The following is a 21,250-nucleotide window of genomic DNA, read 5'->3' on the forward strand; positions in this document are numbered from 1 at the left end:
ATTATTATATCATTTACCAACAGGGACTTAGAAGAGAGAGACCTAATGTTTAATAGACCACATTTAACTGTTTTAGTCTGTGGTGCAGTTGAAGGTGCTATATTATTTTTTCTTTTTGAATTTTTATGCTTAAATAGATTTTTGCTGGTTATTGGTAGTCTGGGAGCAGGCACCGTCTCTACGGGGATGGGATATAATAATAACAATATTAACAATTAGGCCTATTTAGAAGAAAAAAGTAATTAATGGTCTCTTTTTGATGCTACAGCAGGAGACAACGGGGTTTTTTGTTGAACTCTCTTATCACGTCATCATAGTCCAACGATTGGGTCAGTTCTCTTTCAAGGGAAAGCACGGAGACTGCATTCAGTCTGTGAGTCAACATGGATGTTCTGGTGGGCGTTTTTATCCATTTAACAGTAGAAAACAGCCGTTCGACGGTGCATGTTATTGTTGGCATTACGATGAAGGCCCGCAGAAGACTATTTATTTGAGGAAAAATGTGCTCCCTCGTTTATCGTGGGAGTTACGTTCTAAAATAACCCACGATAAACGAAATCCGCGAAGTAGTCAACGTTAGTTTTTACAATTATTATAGATGTTTTAAGGTTGTAAAACCCCTCACTACACACTTTATACACTTTTCTCAAACAGGCATTAACATTTTCTCACTTTGCTCTCCTGTGTAAACACTCTTTTTTTTCTTCTGGGCGAGAAGATTATAAACAGACACACACAGAACACAATGCGCGTGCTTTCCCTTCGCTCACTGCCTCCGGAGGTACGGATGCAGGACCCGCAAAGAATCCAAGTCCTCTCTTGGTGGCCACGGAGCTCTGCGGCTGCGGTCAACATCCACATCAAAACAGCGAGTGTAGTCTCTGGACCTGTTGCCAGATTTGGCGCAATTCCACACATCAGACAGGAGGGCGGCGGTGTGATTGGCCCGCTGTTGCGTTTACCGAGCCTGCAGAAAGCGCATCAGAGGCAGTGAGAGCAATCGCGGTGATGCCGACCAGTGCCGCGAACGGCTCGCCTGATAAGGACACAGAACACAATGCGCCGTTAAAAAAAAAAAGCATGCAAAATTGGACTAAAAAAATCCGCGAAACTTCGAGGCCGCGAAAGGTGAACTGCGTTATAGCGAGGGACCACTGTACTCTGAAAATGAATTAATAAAAATCACAGAAGATGAACCAGATTTTTCTTGACAAAATTTATTAATTGTAGCTCAGTGCTAATGCAATACCATATCATAGGAATACAATGAGGCAACAACAGGTGACTGTCGAGTGTCGACTCAGCCTTCTCATTGGATGGGACGGGCCTGGCTGACAAGTGGGCGGGCCCAGGCCCATCCAGGCCCATCCAGGCCCACCCTTGGCTACGCGTAAGGTGTGAGTCTTACTTTTGTCAGATACTGAGGAGGACTTGGCTGTCCTTTCCACCACAAACAAGTTATTTCTTGATGTCTGTCTGTCTTTCATTTTTAACCATCTTTCATATCCTGTTATATTTCTCAAATGTTCTTCCATTTCATTCCCATTGTTTGTCATATCTTTTGTTTCATTCTTGTCTATCTTTCATGGCTTCTTTTGTTTCTCATATCTTCTTTTGTTTCATTCTTGTCTATCTTTCATATCTTCTTTTGTTTCATTCTTGTCTATCTTTCACGTCTTCATTTGTTTCTCATATCTTCTTTTGTTTCATTCTTGTCTATCTTTCACGTCTTCGTTTGTTTCTCATATCTTCTTTTGTTTCATTCTTGTCTATCGTTCACGTCTTCTTTTGTTTCTCATATCTTCTTTTGTTTCATTCTTGTCTATCATTCACGTCTTCTTTTGTTTCTCATATCTTCTTTTGTTTCATTCTTGTCTATCGTTCACGGCTTCTTTTGTTTCTCATATCTTCTTTTGTTTCATTCTTGTCTATCTTTCACGTCTTCTTTTGTTTCTCATATCTTATTTTGTTTCATTCTTGTCTATCTTTCACGGCTTCTTTTGTTTCTCATATCTTCTTTTGTTTCATTCTTTTCTATCTTTCATATCTTCTTTTGTTTCATTCTTGTCTATCTTTCATGTCTTCTTTTGTTTCTCATATCTTCCTTTGTTTCATTCTTGTCTATCTTTCACGGCTTCTTTTGTTTCTCATATCTTCTTTTGTTTCATTCTTGTCTATCTTTCACGGCTTCTTTTTGTTTCTCATATCTTCTTTTGTTTCATTCTTGTCTATCTTTCATGGGTTTTTTTGGTTCTGATATCTTCTTTTGTTTCATTCTTGTCTCTTTCATGTCTTCTTTTGCTTCTCATATCTTCTTTTGTTTCATTCTTGTCTATCTTTCATGTCTTCTTTTGTTTCTCATATCTTCTTTTGTTTCATTCTTGTCTATCTTTCATGGCTTCTTTTGTTTCTCATATCTACTTTTGTTTCATTCTTGGCTCCATATTTAGTCAGGTAATAGCTGCTTGGAAAAATCAGCTGAGGTGAACAGATACTTGGTGCGTTCCGGTAAAGTAGTAATATAACTTGTAATTAACATATTTGAGTTGACATTTTCATTCATTCATCCATTCATCTTCTACCGCTTACTCCAATTAAGGGTCACGGGGGGCTGGAGCCAATCCCAGCAGTCATAGAGTGCGAGGCGGGGTACACACAGGACAGGACGCCAGTCTGTCGCAGGGCCACAAATAGACAAACAAACACAGACACACCCACACACACACCAAATCAAATCAAATCAAATCAATTTTATTTATATAGCACCAAATCACAAGAAACAGTTGCCCCAAGGTGCCTTATATTGTAAGGCAAGGCCATACAATAATTATGGAAAAACCCCAACGGTCAAAACGACCCCCTGTGAGCAAGCACTTGGCAACAGTGGGAAGGAAAAACTCCCTTTTAACAGGAAGAAACCTCCAGCAGAACCAGGCTCAGGGAGGGGCAGTCTTCTGCTGGGACTGGTTGGGGCTGAGGGAGAGAACCAGGAAAAAGACATGCTGTGGAGGGGAGCAGAGATCAATCACTAATGATTAAATGCAGAGTCGTGCATACAGAGCAAAAAGAGAAAGAAACACTCAGTACATCATGGGAACCCCCCAGCAGTCTAAGTCTATAGCAGCATAACTAAGGGATGGTTCAGGGTCACCTGATCCAGCCCTAACTATAAGCTTTAGCAAAAAGGAAAGTTTTAAGCCTAATCTTAAAAGTAGAGAGGGTGTCTGTCTCCCTGATCTGAATTGGGAGCTGGTTCCAGAGGAGAGGAGCCTGAAAGCTGAAGGCTCTGCCTCCCATTCTACTCTTACAAACCCTAGGAACTACAAGTAAGCCTGCAGTCTGAGAGCGAAGCGCTCTATTGGGGTGATATGGTACTATGAGGTCCCTAAGATAAGATGGGACCTGATTATTCAAAACCTTATAAGTAAGAAGAAGTAAGTAGAATTAACAGGAAGCCAATGAAGAGAGGCCAATATGGGTGAGATATGCTCTCTCCTTCTAGTCCCTGTCAGTACTCTAGCTGCAGCATTTTGAATTAACTGAAGGCTTTTCAGGGAACTTTTAGGACAACCTGATAATAATGAATTACAATAGTCCAGCCTAGAGGAAATAAATGCATGAATTAGTTTTTCAGCATCACTCTGAGACAAGACCTTTCTAATTTTAGAGATATTGCGCAAATGCAAAAAAGCAGTCCTACATATTTGTTTAATATGCACATTGAATGACATATCCTGATCAAAAATTACTCCAAGATTTCTCACAGTATTACTAGAGGTCAGGGTAATGCCATCCAGAGTATGGATCTGGTTAGACACCATGTTTCTAAGATTTGTGGGGCCAAGTACAATAACTTCAGTTTTATCTGAGTTTAAAAGCAGGAAATTAGAGGTCATCCATGTCTTTATGTCTGTAAGACAATCCTGCAGTTTAGCTAATTGGTGTGTGTCCTCTGGCTTCATGGATAAATAAAGCTGGGTATCATCTGCGTAACAATGAAAATTTAAGCAATGCCGTCTAATAATACTGCCTAAGGGAAACATGTATAAAGTGAATAAAATTGGTCCTAGCACAGAACCTTGTGGAACTCCATAATTAACCTTAGTCTGTGAAGAAGATTCCCCATTTACATGAACAAATTGTAATTTATTAGATAAATATGATTCAAACCACCGCAGCGCAGTGCCTTTAATACCTATGGCATGCTCTAATCTCTGTAATAAAATTTTATGGTCAACAATATCAAAAGCAGCACTGAGGTCTAACAGAACAAGCACAGAGATGAGTCCACTGTCTGAGGCCATAAGAAGATCATTTGTAACCTTCACTAATGCTGTTTCTGTACTATGATGAATTCTAAAACCTGACTGAAACTCTTCAAATAGACCATCCCTCTGCAGATGATCAGTTAGCTGTTTTACAACTACCCTTTCAAGAATGTTTGAGAGAAAAGGAAGGTTGGAGATTGGCCTATAATTAGCTAAGATAGCTGGGTCAAGTGATGGCTTTTTAAGTAATGGTTTAATTACTGCCACCTTAAAAGCCTGTGGTACATAGCCAACTAATAAAGATAGATTGATCATATTTAAGATCGAAGCATTAATTAATGGTAGGGCTTCCTTGAGCAGCCTGGTAGGAATGGGGTCTAATAGACATGTTGATGGTTTGGAGGAAGTAACTAATGAAAATAACTCAGACAGAACAATCAGAGAGAAAGAGTCTAACCAAATACCAGCATCACTGAAAGCAGCCAAAGATAATGATACGTCTTTGGGATGGTTATGAGTAATTTTTTCTCTAATAGTTAAAATTTTATTAGCAAAGAAAGTCATGAAGTCATTACTAGTTAAAGTTAAAGTTAAAGGAATACTCGGCTCAATAGAGCTCTGACTCTTTGTCAGCCTGGCTACAGTGCTGAAAAGAAACCTGGGGTTGTTCTTATTTTCTTCAATTAGTGCTGAGTATTAAGATGTCCTAGCTTTACGGAGGGCTTTTTTTTATAGAGCAACAGACTCTTTTTCCAGGCTAAGTGAAGATCTTCTAAATTAATGAGACGCCATTTCCTCTCCAACTTACAGGTTATCTGCTTTAAGCTGCGAGTTTGTGAGTTATACCACGGAGTCAGGCACTTCTGATTTAAAGCTCTCTTTTTCAGAGGAGCTACAGCATCCAAAGTTGTCTTCAATGAGGATGTAAAACTATTGACGAGATACTCTATCTCACTTACAGAGTTTAGGTAGCTACTCTACACTGTGTTGGTATATGGCATTAGAGAACATAAAGAAGGAATCATTAAACCTAGTTACAGCGCTTTCTGAAAGACTTCTAGTGTAATGAAACTTATTCCCCACTGCTGGGTAGTCCATCCGAGTAAATGTAAATGTTATTAAGAAATGATCAGACAGAAGGGAGTTTTCAGGGAATACTGTTAAGTCTTCAATTTCCATACCATAAGTCAGAACAAGATCTAAGATATGATTAAAGTGGTGGGTGGACTCATTTACATTTTGAGCAAAGCCAATTGAGTCTAATAATAGATTAAATGCAGTGTTGAGGCTGTCATTCTCAGCATCTATGTGGATGTTAAAATCGCCCACTATAATTATCTTATCTGATATACAAAAGGTCTGAAAACACCAACGGGCAATTTTAAAGATTCTAATCCACCTAACCCGCATGTCTTTGGATGTGGGAGGAAACCGGAGCACCTGGAGGAAACCCACGCAAACACAGGGAGAACATGCAAACTCCACACAGAAAGGCCACGGGAATTGAACCCACAACCTTCTTGCTGTGAGGCAACAGTGCTAACCACTAAGTCACCACGCTGCCCGAGTCGACATTTTAATGATCTTAAATGAAAGTATATACAAAGTACTTTTTTTTTGCGGACTGTGAGATTTTTCCAGTTAACACCCTACACTACTAAAAATAATAATCTGCAAATGAGCTCATTAATATTCACATCACTATTGGTGTTCAAGCTTGTGTTTGACTTTTGTTTTAAATGTCTTACATTCTATTTCAGACTTTATTAATATTAGGATAAAAAATGTCTTTCCCTGAAAATGTTGATTGACAGAAAGCTGTCATATTCTGTAATTCTGATTGGTTACTGCTGTCATTTGATCAGTTGAGAAACAGCCTCTGGTGAATTGATGCAATTACTGTATGTCAACTTTAAAATGTGATTTTTAAAGCCAACCACCTCTACTGGTGGTTGGCTCTCACTGCGGTATTCTATCACTTCCTGTTCCGGAGCACAGTGGTGTTTTTCTGTATCTGTTAGCTGTTTAATCTGCACAGTTAGATTGATCTAGTTAACTAGATAACGATTTGTTTCACAGTGTAATCTTCACGTGCCTTAACTAAAGCACTCCCTCTGCTGAATCACCTCTAAATTATTTACACATTATTCACTTTGCGTGTTTTTAGGAATCCGCTAGCTTAGCGCAGCTACTAGCTCTTAGCTGGTTTAGCATGGCGGCTTCTCCTGTCTCTCCCTCACTTTTCTGCTCTGGGTGTGAAATGTTTAGTTATTCCTCGGCCTCCTTTAGCAGTAATGGTACTTGTAATAAGTGTAGCTTATTCATAGCTTTGGAGGCCAGGCTGGGCGAATTGGAGACTCGGCTCCGCACCTTGGAATATCCTACATCTAGCCAGGCCCCTGTAGTCGGTGTGGACCAAGGTAGCTTAGCCGCCGTTAGTTCCCTCCCGGCAGATCCCGAGCAGCCGGGAAAGCAGGCTGACTGGGTGACTGTGAGGAGGAAGCGTAGTCCTAAACAGAAGCCCCGTGTATACCGCCAACCCGTTCACATCTCTAACCGTTTTTCCCCACTCTGCGACACACCCACTGAGGATCAAACTCTGGTTATTGGCGACTCTGTTTTGAGAAATGTGAAGTTAGCGACACCAGCAACCATAGTCAATTGTCTTCCGGGGGCCAGAGCAGGCGACATTGAAGGAAATTTGAAACTGCTGGCTAAGGCTAAGCGTAAATTTGGTAAGACTGTAATTCATGTCGGCAGTAATGACACCCGGTTACTCCAATCGGAGGTCACTAAAATGAATATTGAATCGGTGTGTAACTTTGCAAAAACAATGTCGGACTCTGTAGTTTTCTCTGGGCCCCTCCCCAATCAGACCGGGAGTGACATGTTTAGCCGCATGTTCTCCTTGAATTGCTGGCTGTCTGAGTGGTGTCCAAAAATGAGGTGGGCTTCATAGATAATTGGCAAAGCTTCTGGGGAAAACCTGGTCTTGTTAGGAGAGACGGCATCCATCCCACTTTGGATGGAGCAGCTCTCATTTCTAGAAATCTGGCCAATTTTCTTAAATCCTCCAAACCGTGACTATCCAGGGTTGGGACCAGGAAGAAGAGTTGTAGTCTTACACACCTCTCTGCAGCTTCTCTCCTCCTGCCATCCCCTCATTACCCCATCCCCGTAGAGACGGTGCCTGCTCCCAGACCACCAACAACCAGTAAAAATGTATTTAAGCATAAAAATTCAAAAAGAAAAAATAATATAGCACCTTCAACTGCACCACAGACTAAAACAGTTAAATGTGGTCTATTAAACATTAGATCTCTCTCTTCTAAGTCCCTGTTAGTAAATGATATAATAATGGATCAACATATTGATTTATTCTGCCTTACAGAAACCTGGTTACAGCAGGATGAATATGTTAGTTTAAATGAGTCAACACCCCCGAGTCACACTAACTGCCAGAATGCTCGTAGCACGGTCCGAGGCGGAGGATTAGCAGCAATCTTCCACTCCAGCTTATTAATTAATCAAAAACCCAGACAAAGCTTTAATTCATTTGAAAGCTTGTCTCTTAGTCTTGTCCATCCAAATTGGAAGTCCCAAAAACCAGTTTTATTTGTTGTTATCTATCGTCCTCCTGGTCGTTACTGTGAGTTTCTCTGTGAATTTTCGGACCTTTTGTCTGACTTAGTGCTAATTATAGTGGGCGATTTTAACATCCACACAGATGCTGAGAATGACAACCTCAACACTGCATTTAATCTATTGTTAGACTCGATTGGCTTTGCTCAAAATGTAAATGAGTCCACCCACCACTTTAATCATACCTTAGATCTTGTTCTGACGTATGGTATGGAAATTGAAGACTTAACAGTATTCCCTGAAAAACCCCTTCTGTCTGATCATTTCTTAATAACATTTACATTTACTCTGATGGACTACCCAGTAGTGGGGAATAAGTTTCATTACAGTAGAAGTCTTTCAGAAAGTGCTGTAACTAGGTTTAAGGATATGATTCCTTCTTTATGTTCTCCAATGCCATATACCAACACAGTGCAGAGTAGCTACCTAAACTCTGTGAGTGAGATAGATTATCTCGTCAATAGTTTTATATCCTCATTGAGGACAACGTTGGATGCTGTAGCTCCTCTGAAAAAGAGAGCCTTAAATCAGAAGTGCCTGACTCCGTGGTATAACTCACAAACTCGCAGCTTAAAGCAGATAACCCGTAAGTTGGAGAGGAAATGGCATCTCACTAATTTAGAAGATCTTCACTTAGCCTGGAAGAAGAGTCTGTTGCTCTATAAAAAAGCCCTCTGTAAAGCTAGGACATCTTACTACTCATCACTAATTGAAGAAAATAAAAACAACACCAGGTTTCTTTTCAGCACTGTAGCCAGGCTGACAAAGAGTCAGAGCTCTATTGAGCCGAGTATTTCTTTAACTTTAACTAGTAATGACTTCATGACTTTCTTTGCTAATAAAATTTTAACTATTAGAGAAAAAATTACTCATAACCATCCCAAAGACATATTGTTCTCTTTGGCTGCTTTCAGTGATGCCAGTATTTGGTTAGACTCTTTCTCTCTGATTGTTCTGTCTGAGTTATTTTCATTAGTTACTTCCTCCAAACCATCAACATGCCTATTAGACCCCATTCCTACCAGGCTGCTCAAGGAAGCCCTACCATTAATTAATGCTTCGATCTTAAATATGATCAATCTGTCTTTATTAGTTGGCTATGTATCACAGGCTTTTAAGGTGGCAGTAATTAAACCATTACTTAAAAAGCCATCACTTGAACCAGCTATTTTAACTAATTATAGGCCAATCTCCAACCTTCCTTTTCTCTCAAAAATTCTTGAAAGGGTAGTTGTAAAACAGCTAACTGATCATCTGCAGAGGAATGATCTATTTGAAGAGTTTCAGTCAGGGTTTAGAATTCATCATAGTACAGAAACAGCATTAGTGAAGGTTACAAGTGATCTTCTTATGGCCTCAGACAGTGGACTCATCTCTATGCTTGTTCCGTTAGACCTCAGTGCTGCTTTTGATACTGTTGACCATAAAATTTTATTACAGAGATTAGAGCATGCCATAGGTATTAAAGGCACTGCGCTGCGGTGGTTTGAATCATATTTATCTAATAGATTACAATTTGTTCATGTAAATGGGGAATCTTCTTCACAGACTAAGGTTAATTATGGAGTTCCACAAGGTTTTGTGCTAGGACCAATTTTATTCACTTTATACATGCTTCCCTTAGGCAGTATTATTAGACAGTATTGCTTAAATTTTCATTGTTACGCAGATGATACTCAGCTTTATCTATCCATGAAGCCAGAGGACACACACCAATTAGCTAAACTGCAGGATTGTCTTACAGACATAAAGACATGGATGACCTCTAATTTCTTGCTTTTAAACTCAGATAAAACTGAAGTTATTGTACTTGGCCCCACAAATCTTAGAAACATGGTGTCTAACCAGATCCTTACTCTGGATGGCATTACCCTGACCTCTAGTAATACTGTGAGAAATCTTGGAGTAATTTTTGATCAGGATATGTCATTCAATGTGCATATTAAACAAATATGTAGGACTGCTTTTTTGCATTTGCGCAATATCTCTAAAATTAGAAAGGTCTTGTCTCAGAGTGATGCTGAAAAACTAATTCATGCATTTATTTCCTCTAGGCTGGACTATTGTAATTCACTATTATCAGGTTGTCCTAAAAGTTCCCTGAAAAGCCTTCAGTTAATTCAAAATGCTGAAGCTAGAGTACTGACAGGGACTAGAAGGAGAGAGCATATCTCACCCATATTGGCCTCTCTTCATTGGCTTCCTGTTAATTCTAGAATAGAATTTAAAATTCTTCTTCTTATTTATAAGGTTTTGAATAATCAGGTCCCATCTTATCTTAGGGACCTCATAGTACCATATCACCCCAATAGAGCGCTTCGCTCTCAGACTGCAGGCTTACTTGTAGTTCCTAGGGTTTGTAAGAGTAGAATGGGAGGCAGAGCCTTCAGCTTTCAGGCTCCTCTCCTCTGGAATCAGCTCCCAATTCGGATCAGGGAGACAGACACCCTCTCTACTTTTAAGATTAGGCTTAAAACTTTCCTTTTTGCTAAAGCTTATGGTTAGGGCTGGATCAGGTGACCCTGAACCATCCCTTAGTTATGCTGCTATAGACTTAGACTGCTGGGGGGTTCCCATGATGCACTGTTTCTTTCTCTTTTTGCTCTGTATGCACCACTCTGTATTTAATCATTAGTGATTCTGCTCCCCTCCACAGCATGTCTTTTTCCTGGTTCTCTCCCTCAGCCCCAACCAGTCCCAGCAGAAGACTGCCCCTCCCTGAGCCTGATTCTGCTGGAGGTTTCTTCCTGTTAAAAGGGAGTTTTTCCTTCCCACTGTTGCCAAGTGCTTGCTCACAGGGGGTCGTTTTGACAGTTGGGGTTTTTCTGTAATTATTGTATGGCTTTGCCTTGCAATATGAAGCGCCTTGGGGCAACTGTTTGTTGTGATTTGGCGCTATATAAATGAAATTGATTTGATTTGATTTGATTTTTTTTTAATTCTTTTTTCTTTAGAGACTGTTACATAAAGCTAAATTTATTCACAAAATTGAACTGCGCCTAAAGCTTTGGTGCGTGCATGCACATCTTGTGTAATGGGGTTTAGAATTGAAGGTTTTTGTCATATTCAAGAGTCACAGAAGCAGAATCACATCCTGACATCTTTCGTCCGTCAGCGCCCAGCAGCTTTATTTTGCCTTCCATGAAGATTAAATGCTGCAGGACTCGAGTGTGCTGGGTCGAGTTTGCCTTCTCATACTGCAGATACTGTATGACAGGTACGTCAGCATGGCGAAATCAGTTACTATCTGAAGCAACGTGCACACAAACCAGGTTGAAATGGAACCCAAACAGGAGTAGAATCTAATGGTGCAAGCGGCCAAACTTTATTTGTTGGTACATTATTAGACGCTCAGATGTCTACCATCGGATTGTGTGTCTCATCATTTTACTTTTTGTCTGCAGGATCAAAGCCCGACTGTTAATCGCTGCTCAGTGAAGGACGAGCCTATAATTATCACAAAGATTAGGAACATGCACGGAACGGAACGCTGTGCCTTTCCATGTGTGCTGAAGCGGCACGCCAAAATAAGATGTGTCACCTAAGTATGCCATCAGGACGAATGGACTGTTGTAAAATGTGACGTGTGAAGAATAAACCCTCGCTGTCGGAAGCCTTGACACTGGTTTATGGTGTTTTGCCGGATAATTCTTCAGATGTCACGTCGTCATTTCTGAAACTCGTCAGCTCGTGTATTTAACAGCATCAGCCTGGAGCCACGGCGAGTAAAGAATGGTGTCCTCTGTGAAAAATGGCAGACATGTCCTTAAGACAAGGTGGCACTACCTGCCAGGCAGCTTCACTTATGGACGTCTCAAACGTTTAATTTTAAACTGAGACTGAAAAAAAAAAAAAGCTTGAGGTGTGCCAACTGACTTGGCAACAAAGGCTTTTAAAAGCATTTATCACAGTAATATGTAAGTTCTCTAAAAGCCAAATTCCTCACCATTATTGTTTCCATTTGTAACCTGTCTTTAAAAGTGCATATTGCTGGTAAAGCAAATGTCAGATGAGCTCATTATTCCAAATAAATAAAAATGATGAAAATATTGATGCGATTTATTGTTGGTGCCATATTCCCTGAGACATTAAGTCATAAACATGGATAATTTAGCTTGATTTCATCTGCCGCTGGTTTTAGTGATTTTTGGAACCAACTTCACAGAGCCATTTACTATTTTAATTTAAACAAATGGGGAAAACCAGAATTTTTTTTTCAACTTGAAATTTGTGTTTTTTTGTAAAATGGTAAATGGACTGCATTTACGAGGTCTGTTAGAAAAGTATCCGACCTTTTTATTTTTTTCAAAAACTATATGGATTTGAATCACGTGTGATTGCATCAGCCAAGCTTGAACCTTCGTGCGCATGTGTGAGTTTTTTCACGCCTGTCGGTTGCATCATTCGCCTGTGAGCAGGCTTTGTGTGAGTGGTGGTCCACCCTCTCGTCGTTTTTTTTATTGCGAATAAATGTCTGAACGATTTGGAGCTTTGCTGCATCAATTTTTTTTCCAGAAACTGTGAGAGACCTCTAGGTGGACACCGTTCGGAAAATTAATATGGCTTTCAGACCATAGAAGGCGTGGACATCAGCACTTTTTCGGCACATTCCACTGTTACAGGAGTTTTTTTCATGGAAAGAAAAGCGGACGGATGCGCCACCGTGCCGTTCATGGCGCGGCACAAAACCACCTCCCTGTTGGTCTCACAGGACGGCTTTCAGGTGGCTTTCAGATGGCTGTCGGTGGATTTTCAGTCGTGTGACTATCTGAGAAATTGTGGATGAGACTGGACATGCCCCAACATGTTCTGTGAGGCTTCATCACGGCGTTGCTTTGCGTCATGGGCTCCACCACGACACGCGGAACTCCTCTGCATGTCTGTCTCAATGTGCAGAAAAACTGCTGATGTCCACGTCTTTTCACAATTCCTGTGCTAGTCAGAGGACATACCGGATCACAACAGCGTCCAGTTTAGAAATGAATGGCACATTCCACTGTTACAGGAGTTTTTGTCATGGAAAGAGGAGCGGAGTTCCACGCATCGCGGTGGAGCTGCATGACGCAAAGCAATGCCGTGATGAAGCCTCACAGGACATGTTCTGGCATGTCCAGGCTCATCCACAATTTCTCGGATAGTCACACAACTGAAAACCATCTCAAAGCCGTCCTGTGAGACCAACACGGAGGTGGTTTTGTGCCACGCCATGAACGGCACGGTGGCACATCCATCCGCTTTTCTTTCCATGAAAAAAACTCCTGTAACAGTGGATTGTGCTGATAAAGTGCTGATGTCCACGACTTCTGACTTTTTGTGAAAGTCAGACAACATCCCGGATCAACAAAGCCTTCACGTTGGAAATGATCTGGTTGTTTCAGCGGGATTTGAGCCTGTCGATCGGCGCTCGGAGCGCGCCGCGCTCTCAGCAGCTGTGGGCAGTCTTTAAACCGTCTGGATCACTCCTTAATCTGTGTAATCCCCATAAAATCATCCCTGAAAGCCATATTAATTTTCCGAACGGTGTCCACCTGGAGGTCTCTCCTCTCACCTGCAGGGGTGATGGCCAAGTGGTTAATGCGCTTGGTTTCAGTTCAGAAGGTTCCGGGTTCAAATCCCACCCCTGCCATATTTCTCCATGTAATGTGGAGTTGCGTCAGGAAGGGCATCCGGCGTAAAACTTGTGCCAATTCAACATGCAGATCCACCTTGGATTTGCTGTGGCGACCCCAAGTGCAAACAAGGGAGCAGCCGAAGGGACTTACTGTCCACCTGGAGGTCTCTCACAGTTTCTGGAAAAAAATTGATGCAGCAAAGCTCCAAATCATTCAGACATTTATTCGCAATAAAAAAACGACGAGAGGGTGGACCACTGCTCACACAAAGCCTGCTCACAGGCGAATGACGCAACCGACAGGCATGAAAAAACTCACGCATGCGCACAAAGGTTCAAGCTTGGCTGATGCAATCACACGTGATTCAAATCCATATAGTTTTTGAAAAAAATAAAAAGGTCCGATACTTTTCTAACAGACCTCGTATATAGTGCTTTTCCAGCTACATCAGAAGCTCAAAGTGCTTTACAATTATGCCTCATATTCACCCATTCACAGAAACACACCAAGGTCAGGGTGCTGCTATGCAAGGAATTCACTACACACCGGGAGCAACTGGGATTAAAGACCTTGTTCATGTGTGATTTTCCAGTCTGGTTGGGTTTTGAACCGAGGATCCTCTGGTGTGAAGCCCAATGCTTAACATCTAGACCATCACCTCTCCAATCTGAAAGCGAATATGTAAAGAACATGTGTGACTTCAGAGGCTCCACCAAAACCAGTTCTGATGTTTATTAGTTGTGCATTTTTCCCATGGATGAAATTTTTGAGGTTGAAGTGGAAGTGTTTTGTACACGCCTCCCGGAAAGAGCAGTGAAACTGCAACAGAGCACAGCATAGGAAATGGGATAGAACTCTAACAAAGCATGTTGTCTCTCCCAGAAGTATGGAATGGGATTTTTTTTTTTTTTTGGGGACCCAGTGAGTTGAGGAGAAAGAAGAATGTTATCCGTGTGTTTATAATTGTGACCACAAAGACTCTGAGAGAAAGTGGCAGCTGTTGCGATCTTAATGGCAGAACCGTCGTGAGGACACCGGACCAGCCCCGACCCGTTTAACAGTGTTAGCTGTTTACTGGATCAATGATTGTGGATGGACAAATGACAGATGGAAGGAAGCAACACAAACAGAATGACAGCAATTGTATCATTACTGATCATTGTGTTCTAGAGTTTGAAGGTTTTAAAAGGAGATAACTTTGTTTACATCCAGAGTAGAACAGGATCAGGTGCGATTGCACAGGGCTGCATTGTGCAAACATGGGAGGAGAATTCAGCTGGATGCAGCTCAGTGTATTTATGAATACTTGGTGCTTATTCAATCCTATTTAGATAAGTTTGAAGTGTTTTTTTTTTTCTGAATACAAAAAGCAACCCAGACTTGATGTAGGTCCGATCATGAAACTGTAATTGGACACAGGTGGAAGGACTTCAGGTATCTACAAGTTTGTTCCACATGTTAAGTAATGATTATGGATCAAGGTTTCTGTGTAGGCTCTCAGTTGTCCAGGTGGTTTCCATAGTAGAGAAGCTTGAATCTGCAGTAGAGTCAGCCACTAAACATAACAGTTTGTCAGAGTCAGAAGCTGGGGACCTCCGACTAAGAGTCACAGCAGTGCTGAACAGTGCTAAGTCTCCTCCGTCCAACATCACAGGACAAGAACGGAAAGCTTTGTCAGCACTGCAAAAGGACCAAAGCATCCTTATCCTGCCAGCGGATAAAGGCAGATGCACGGTGGTCCTGAACACATCGGACTACGTGGCCAAGATCAACAATTTGCTCAGTGACTCCAATACATATGAACATCTGAAGAGAGACCCCACAAGTGGCTATAAGAAGAAAATCATTAGCTACCTCCAAAACCTGGAGAAAGAGGGACTCATCGACAGGCAGACATACTACAGACTGTACCCTGGGGACGCCACTCTGTGCATCTATGGACTGCCCCAAATCCACAAACAGGATGTGCCACTCAGGCCTATTGTATTTAGCACAGATTCCATCACGTACAATTTGGCCAAGCACCTCAAGTGGATTTTGGCTCCTCTAGTGGGTAACTCAGAACACCATGTGGAGAACACACAAGATTTTGTGAACAAGATCAAGGACCTGCAGCTGGAGGCAGATGAAACAATCGTGTCATTTGATGTGACTTCGTTGTTCACCTGCATCCCCACCGCTGAGGCCGTCTCAGCTGTGAGGCAGAGACTGCTGGAGGATGTGTCTCTACTTGAAAGGACCAAACTTACACTAGACCACATCTGCCAACTCTTGGAGATCTGTCTTAACACCACATATTTCCTGTTTAGGGGGAATTACTACAGGCAGATTCATGGTTGTGCGATGGGGTCTCCGGTATCCCCCATTGTGGCCAATCTGTACATGGAGCGGGTGGAGAAGACAGCCTTGACGTCTTTCACGGGCATGTCTCCCAGTCACTGGTTCAGATATGTTGATGACACATGGGTTAAAATCAAGCAAGAGGAAGTTGAGGACTTTACAGAACACATCAACTCGGTGGACGCCAGTATCAAGTTCACACGTGATCATGCCAGAAACAACCATTTAGCCTTCTTGGACTGTGATGTTACGATTGGAGAGAACAGGCAGCTCCAGACAGGGGTTTACAGAAAACCTACTCACACTGACCAATATCTGCTCTTTGGCTCAAACCACCCCCTTGAACACAAGCTCGGGGTGATCAGGACTCTTCAACACAGAGCCCTACAGGTGCCCACAACTGCAGAGGGAAGGGCTAAAGAACAACAACTTGTCCGGAAAGCCCTCACAGTACCCACGATGGTCCCTGGACAAAGTGCAGAAGTCCCAGAGAACAAAGAGACCAGATGGACAGGAGACGGAGACAAGAAGAAGAGGACTGTCTCTTCCTTATTTAGCAGGAGTAGGGGAAAAACTACAGAGGATCTTCAGACAGCACAAAATCCCAGTTTACTTTAAACCGGTTAACACCTTGAGACAGAAATTAGTTCACCCTAAGGACAGGATCCCTAGTTACAAACAGAGCAATGTAGTGTATTCTATCAGATGTCAGGAAAACTGTAACAAACACTACATAGGTGAGACTAAGCAACCTTTACACAAAAGGCTATACCAGCACCGCAGAGAGGGCACCAGTGGACCTCAGTCTGCAGTTCATCTCCACCTTAAAGACACTAACCACACGTTTGAGGACAAGGAAGTTAAAATATTAGCCAGAGAGAAGAAATGGTTTGAGAGAGGGGTCAAGGAGGCATTCTTTGTGAAATGTTTGAAACCCAGCCTTAACCGGGGAGGGGGTCTGAGACACGCTTTATCCCCTGTTTACAATGGGGTACTCAGATCAAAGCAGTTTCAGTGTTTTGTTCATGGTAATGAGTCATTCACGTCATCAGCAGAGTCGTCAAGGGGGCCATCAGGAGAGGGACAGCTGCCCTGTCATTAGGAGGGTGCTAACTAGAGCACAATTGGTGCTAATTAGAGCTTTTGTTTAGTCACTAGCCTATAGCAGTCTGCCTCTCGGTAGGAGGGGTCTGGTTAGGTTTAAAACTCCAGCTTTTGTGACTTCTTGATTATTCTTCTCTACAAGAGTCAAGACAGAAGTCAGACCACCAGAGCAAGAATTTTAGCTGAGGAAGCTTCTGCGATTTGAAGCGAAACGTCCTCGCGTCAAGCAACCCAGTCCAGCCGAAGATTCAAGCTTCTCTACTATGGAAACCACCTGGACAACTGAGAGCCTACACAGAAACATTGCGACCAACTGTGGGCATGAGGCCCGGCACTGGTACGTAAGCTGGAAAAGACTGCTAAAAAGATAGCTAACTTTAGAAACCACTTAAGATTTAACCTGAGATGCAAACAAAACAATGTTATTCCCAAATGCATGAGGCAAAAGGCACTAGAAGCAGGAAAAGATCCAGCACAGTTACCTTAGGAGGATTTTGGGTCTTAGAATTAGAAGGCTTCATTTTAAAATATTAGACCTCCAAAATAATCTTGATAGTCTGCACAAAATGTTAGAAACTTTAGTGGAGGAAGAGGCCCATTGTTGTGAAAGTGTAGTGAGACGGACCCACAACAGGGGGTGCAAATGAACGGCCAATAGATGAGCCAAAAGGTAACAATTTAATGTTGTGAAATGTGCACAACGAACATACAGACAATCTCAGAATATAATTACAGTCAATCCACAAAGGTGACGTGTGGGCAGGCTCGAGGATAGAAGACGTCTGTCCTGAGAAGAGCCGGAACCACACGATTTCCGCCGCCACAGAACCTGGTGAATACTGGAGCCGCCAAGTCCCGAATTCCCAGGTGATCACCGTCCCCGACTGTCGGATCTGGTACTGCTGGCAAGAACAAAGACAGTCAAGTGTGGGTGTGTGTACACCCAGTAACAACAGCGGTGGGAATGCCACCTCCACCTCACACTCAAACACTGCTGAGTACTGTAGATTCCTCAGGGGAAAAGAGTGCCTTCAGCGCTCTCACAGCTTTCACCAACGGAGGAACTGGTACTCCTGCAAACACTCACAATATACAAATATTGCAATTACAGAACGGCTGAGGATATTACCTCCAATGAAGTATGATATCTCGGCAACGAGGTGGAGATGACGTCTGGTCTTAATGGAGTGAGAGGACGTTGAGTAGATGGGTGACAGCTGTCAAGAGTAGATGGGTGACAGCTGTCACCCCCGGCTGTGTCCATGGCGGCAGCACCCTCTCATGCCTGAAGCCCGCACTTCAGGCAGGGCGCCCTCTGATGGTGGGCCAGCAGTACCTCCTCTTCTGGCGGCCCACACACAACAGGACCCCCCCCTCAACGGGCGCCTCCTGGTGCCCGACCCGGCTTGTTGGGGTGTCGACGGTAGAAGTCGGCCAGGAGGGCCGGATCCAGGATGAAGCTCCTCTTCACCCAGGAGCGTTCTTCGGGTCCATACCCCTCCCAGTCCACCAAGTACTGGAACCCCCGGCCCATCCGACGGACGTCCAGGAGCCGGCGCACCGTCCAAGCCGGCTCCCCATCGATGATCCGAGCAGGAGGCGGCGTCAGTCTGGGAGCACAGAGGGGTGAGGTGTGGTGAGGTTTGATGCGTGACACGTGGAAAACCAGATGGATCCGCAGTGAAGCCGGGAGTTGGAGCTTCACTGCGGAAGGACTGAGGACTTTGAGGATCTTGAAGGGATCAATGTACCTGTCCTGAAGTTTCGGGGAGTCCAACTGGAGGGGGATGTCCTTCGTGGAAAGCCACACCTCCTGCCCTGGCTGGTAAGCAGGGGCCGGGGATCGCCGGCGGTCTGCATGGGTCTTCGCCCTCGTCCGGGCCTTCAACAAGGCAGAACGGGCGGAGCGCCACACCCGACGGCACTTCCGCAGGTGGGCCTGGACCGAGGGCACACCGACCTCTCCCTCCACCACGGGAAACAACGGGGGCTGATACCCCAAACACACCTCAAATGGGGAGAGGCCAGTGGCAGAAGACACCTGGCTGTTATGCGCATACTCGATCCAGGCCAGATGGTTACTCCAGGCCGTCGGGTGTGCAGATGTGACGCAGCGGAGGGTCTGTTCCAGTTCCTGGTTGGCCCGCTCTGCCTGTCCATTTGTCTGTGGATGGTACCCGGATGAGAGGCTCACGGTGGCCCCCAGTTCCCTGCAGAAGCTCCTCCAGACGTGTGAGGAGAACTGGGGACCACGATCAGAGACGATGTCAGAGGGTATCCCATGCAGACGGACTACGTGGTGGACCAGGAGGTCTGCTGTCTCCTGGGCTGTTGGGAGCTTCGGGAGGGCCACGAAGTGGGCCGCCTTGGAGAATCGGTCCACTATCGTGAAGATTGTGGTGTTGCCCTGGGATGGCGGGAGGCCCATGACGAAATCCAGGCCGATGTGGGACCAGGGGCGATGAGGCACCGGCAGCGGCTGGAGGAGTCCTTGGGCCTTCTTATGTACTGCCTTGCCCCTGGCACAGGTGGTGCAGGCCTGGATATATTCCCGGACGTTGGCCTCCATAGACGCCCACCAGAAGCGCTGCCGGACAACTGCCACGGTCCTTCGCACCCCTGGATGACAGGAGAGCTTGGAACCGTGACAGAAGTCCAAGACTGCAGCTCTGGCCTCTGGTGGGACGTACAGACGGTTCTTTGGACCGGTTCCGGGGTCCGGGCTCCGTGCCAGTGCCTCCCGGACGGTCTTCTCCACGTCCCAGGTGAGGGTGGCCACGATAGTGGACTCTGGAATGATGGGCATCGGTGGATCCGACAGCACCGTTTTGACTTTGTCTTCGTGTACCCGGGACAAGGCATCCGATCTCTGGTTCTTGGTCCCGGGGCGATAGGTGATCCGGAAGTCAAAACGTCCGAAGAACAGTGACCAGCGGGCTTGCCTGGGGTTCAGCCGCTTGGCGGTCCTGATATACTCCAGGTTCCGATGGTCAGTGAAAACCGTGAATGGCACAGACGCTCCCTCCAACAGGTGTCTCCACTCCTCAAGAGCCTCTTTCACCGCAAGGAGTTCTCGATTGCCGACGTCATAGTTCCGTTCAGCCGGGGTCAACCTGCGTGAAAAGTAGGCACACGGGTGAAGAACCTTATCGGTCTCTCCGCTCTGGGATAGCACGGCTCCTATCCCTGAGTCAGAGGCGTCCACTTCAACCACGAACTGGCGGCTAGGGTCGGGCTGCACCAAAACTGGTGCAGTAGAGAACCGTCGTTTCAACTCCTTGAACGCGGCTTCGCACCGGAAGAGGAGAGGTCACGGCTGTCAGGGGGCTAACTACCTGACTGTAGCCCTTAATGAACCTCCTATAGAAATTAGCAAAGCTGAGGAACTGTTGCAGCTTCCTACGGCTTGTTGGTTGGGGCCAATCTCTCACCGCCGCAACCTTGGCCGGATCAGGGGCGACGGAGTTAGAGGAGATGATAAACCCCAGGAAGGACAAAGACGTGCAGTGAAACTCGCACTTCTCGCCCTTCACAAACAGTCGGTTCTCTAATAACCGCTGCAGGACCTGATGTACATGCTGGACATGGGTCTCAGGATCCGGAGAAAAGATGAGAATATCGTCCAGATATACGAAGATGAATCGGTGCAGGAAGTCTCGCAAGATGTCGTTAACCAAGGCTTGGAACGTCGCGGGGGCGTTGGTGAGGCCGAACGGCATGACCAGGTACTCAAAGTGACCTAACGGGGTGTTAAATGCCGTCTTCCATTCGTCTCCCTTCCGGATCCGAACCAGGTGATACGCATTTCTAAGATCCAGCTTAGTAAAGATTTTGGCTCCATGCAGGGGGGTGAACACGGAATCCAACAATGGCAACGGGTATCGGTTGCGAACCGTAATCTCATTCAGCCCCCTGTAATCAATGCATGGACGGAGTCCGCCATCTTTCTTGCCCACAAAAAAGAAACCTGCCCCCATCGGGGAGGTGGAGTTCCGGATCAGCCCGGCAGCTAATGAGTCCTGGATGTAGGTCTCCATTGATTCGCGCTCAGGTCGTGAGAGGTTGTACAGCCTGCTGGACGGGAACTCAGCGCCTGGAACCAAATCAATGGCACAATCGTACGGACGGTGCGGGGGAAGGGTGAGTGCCAGATCCTTGCTGAAGATGTCAGCAAGATCGTGGTACTCAACCGACACTGCCGTCAGATTGGGAGGGACTTTGACCTCCTCCTTAGCCTGTAAACCGGGAGGAACCGAGGATCCTAAACACACCCGATGGCAGGTC

The sequence above is a fragment of the Thalassophryne amazonica genome, chromosome 8, assembly GCF_902500255.1.
Source record: "Thalassophryne amazonica chromosome 8, fThaAma1.1, whole genome shotgun sequence".
NCBI classification, from domain to species: domain Eukaryota; kingdom Metazoa; phylum Chordata; class Actinopteri; order Batrachoidiformes; family Batrachoididae; genus Thalassophryne; species Thalassophryne amazonica.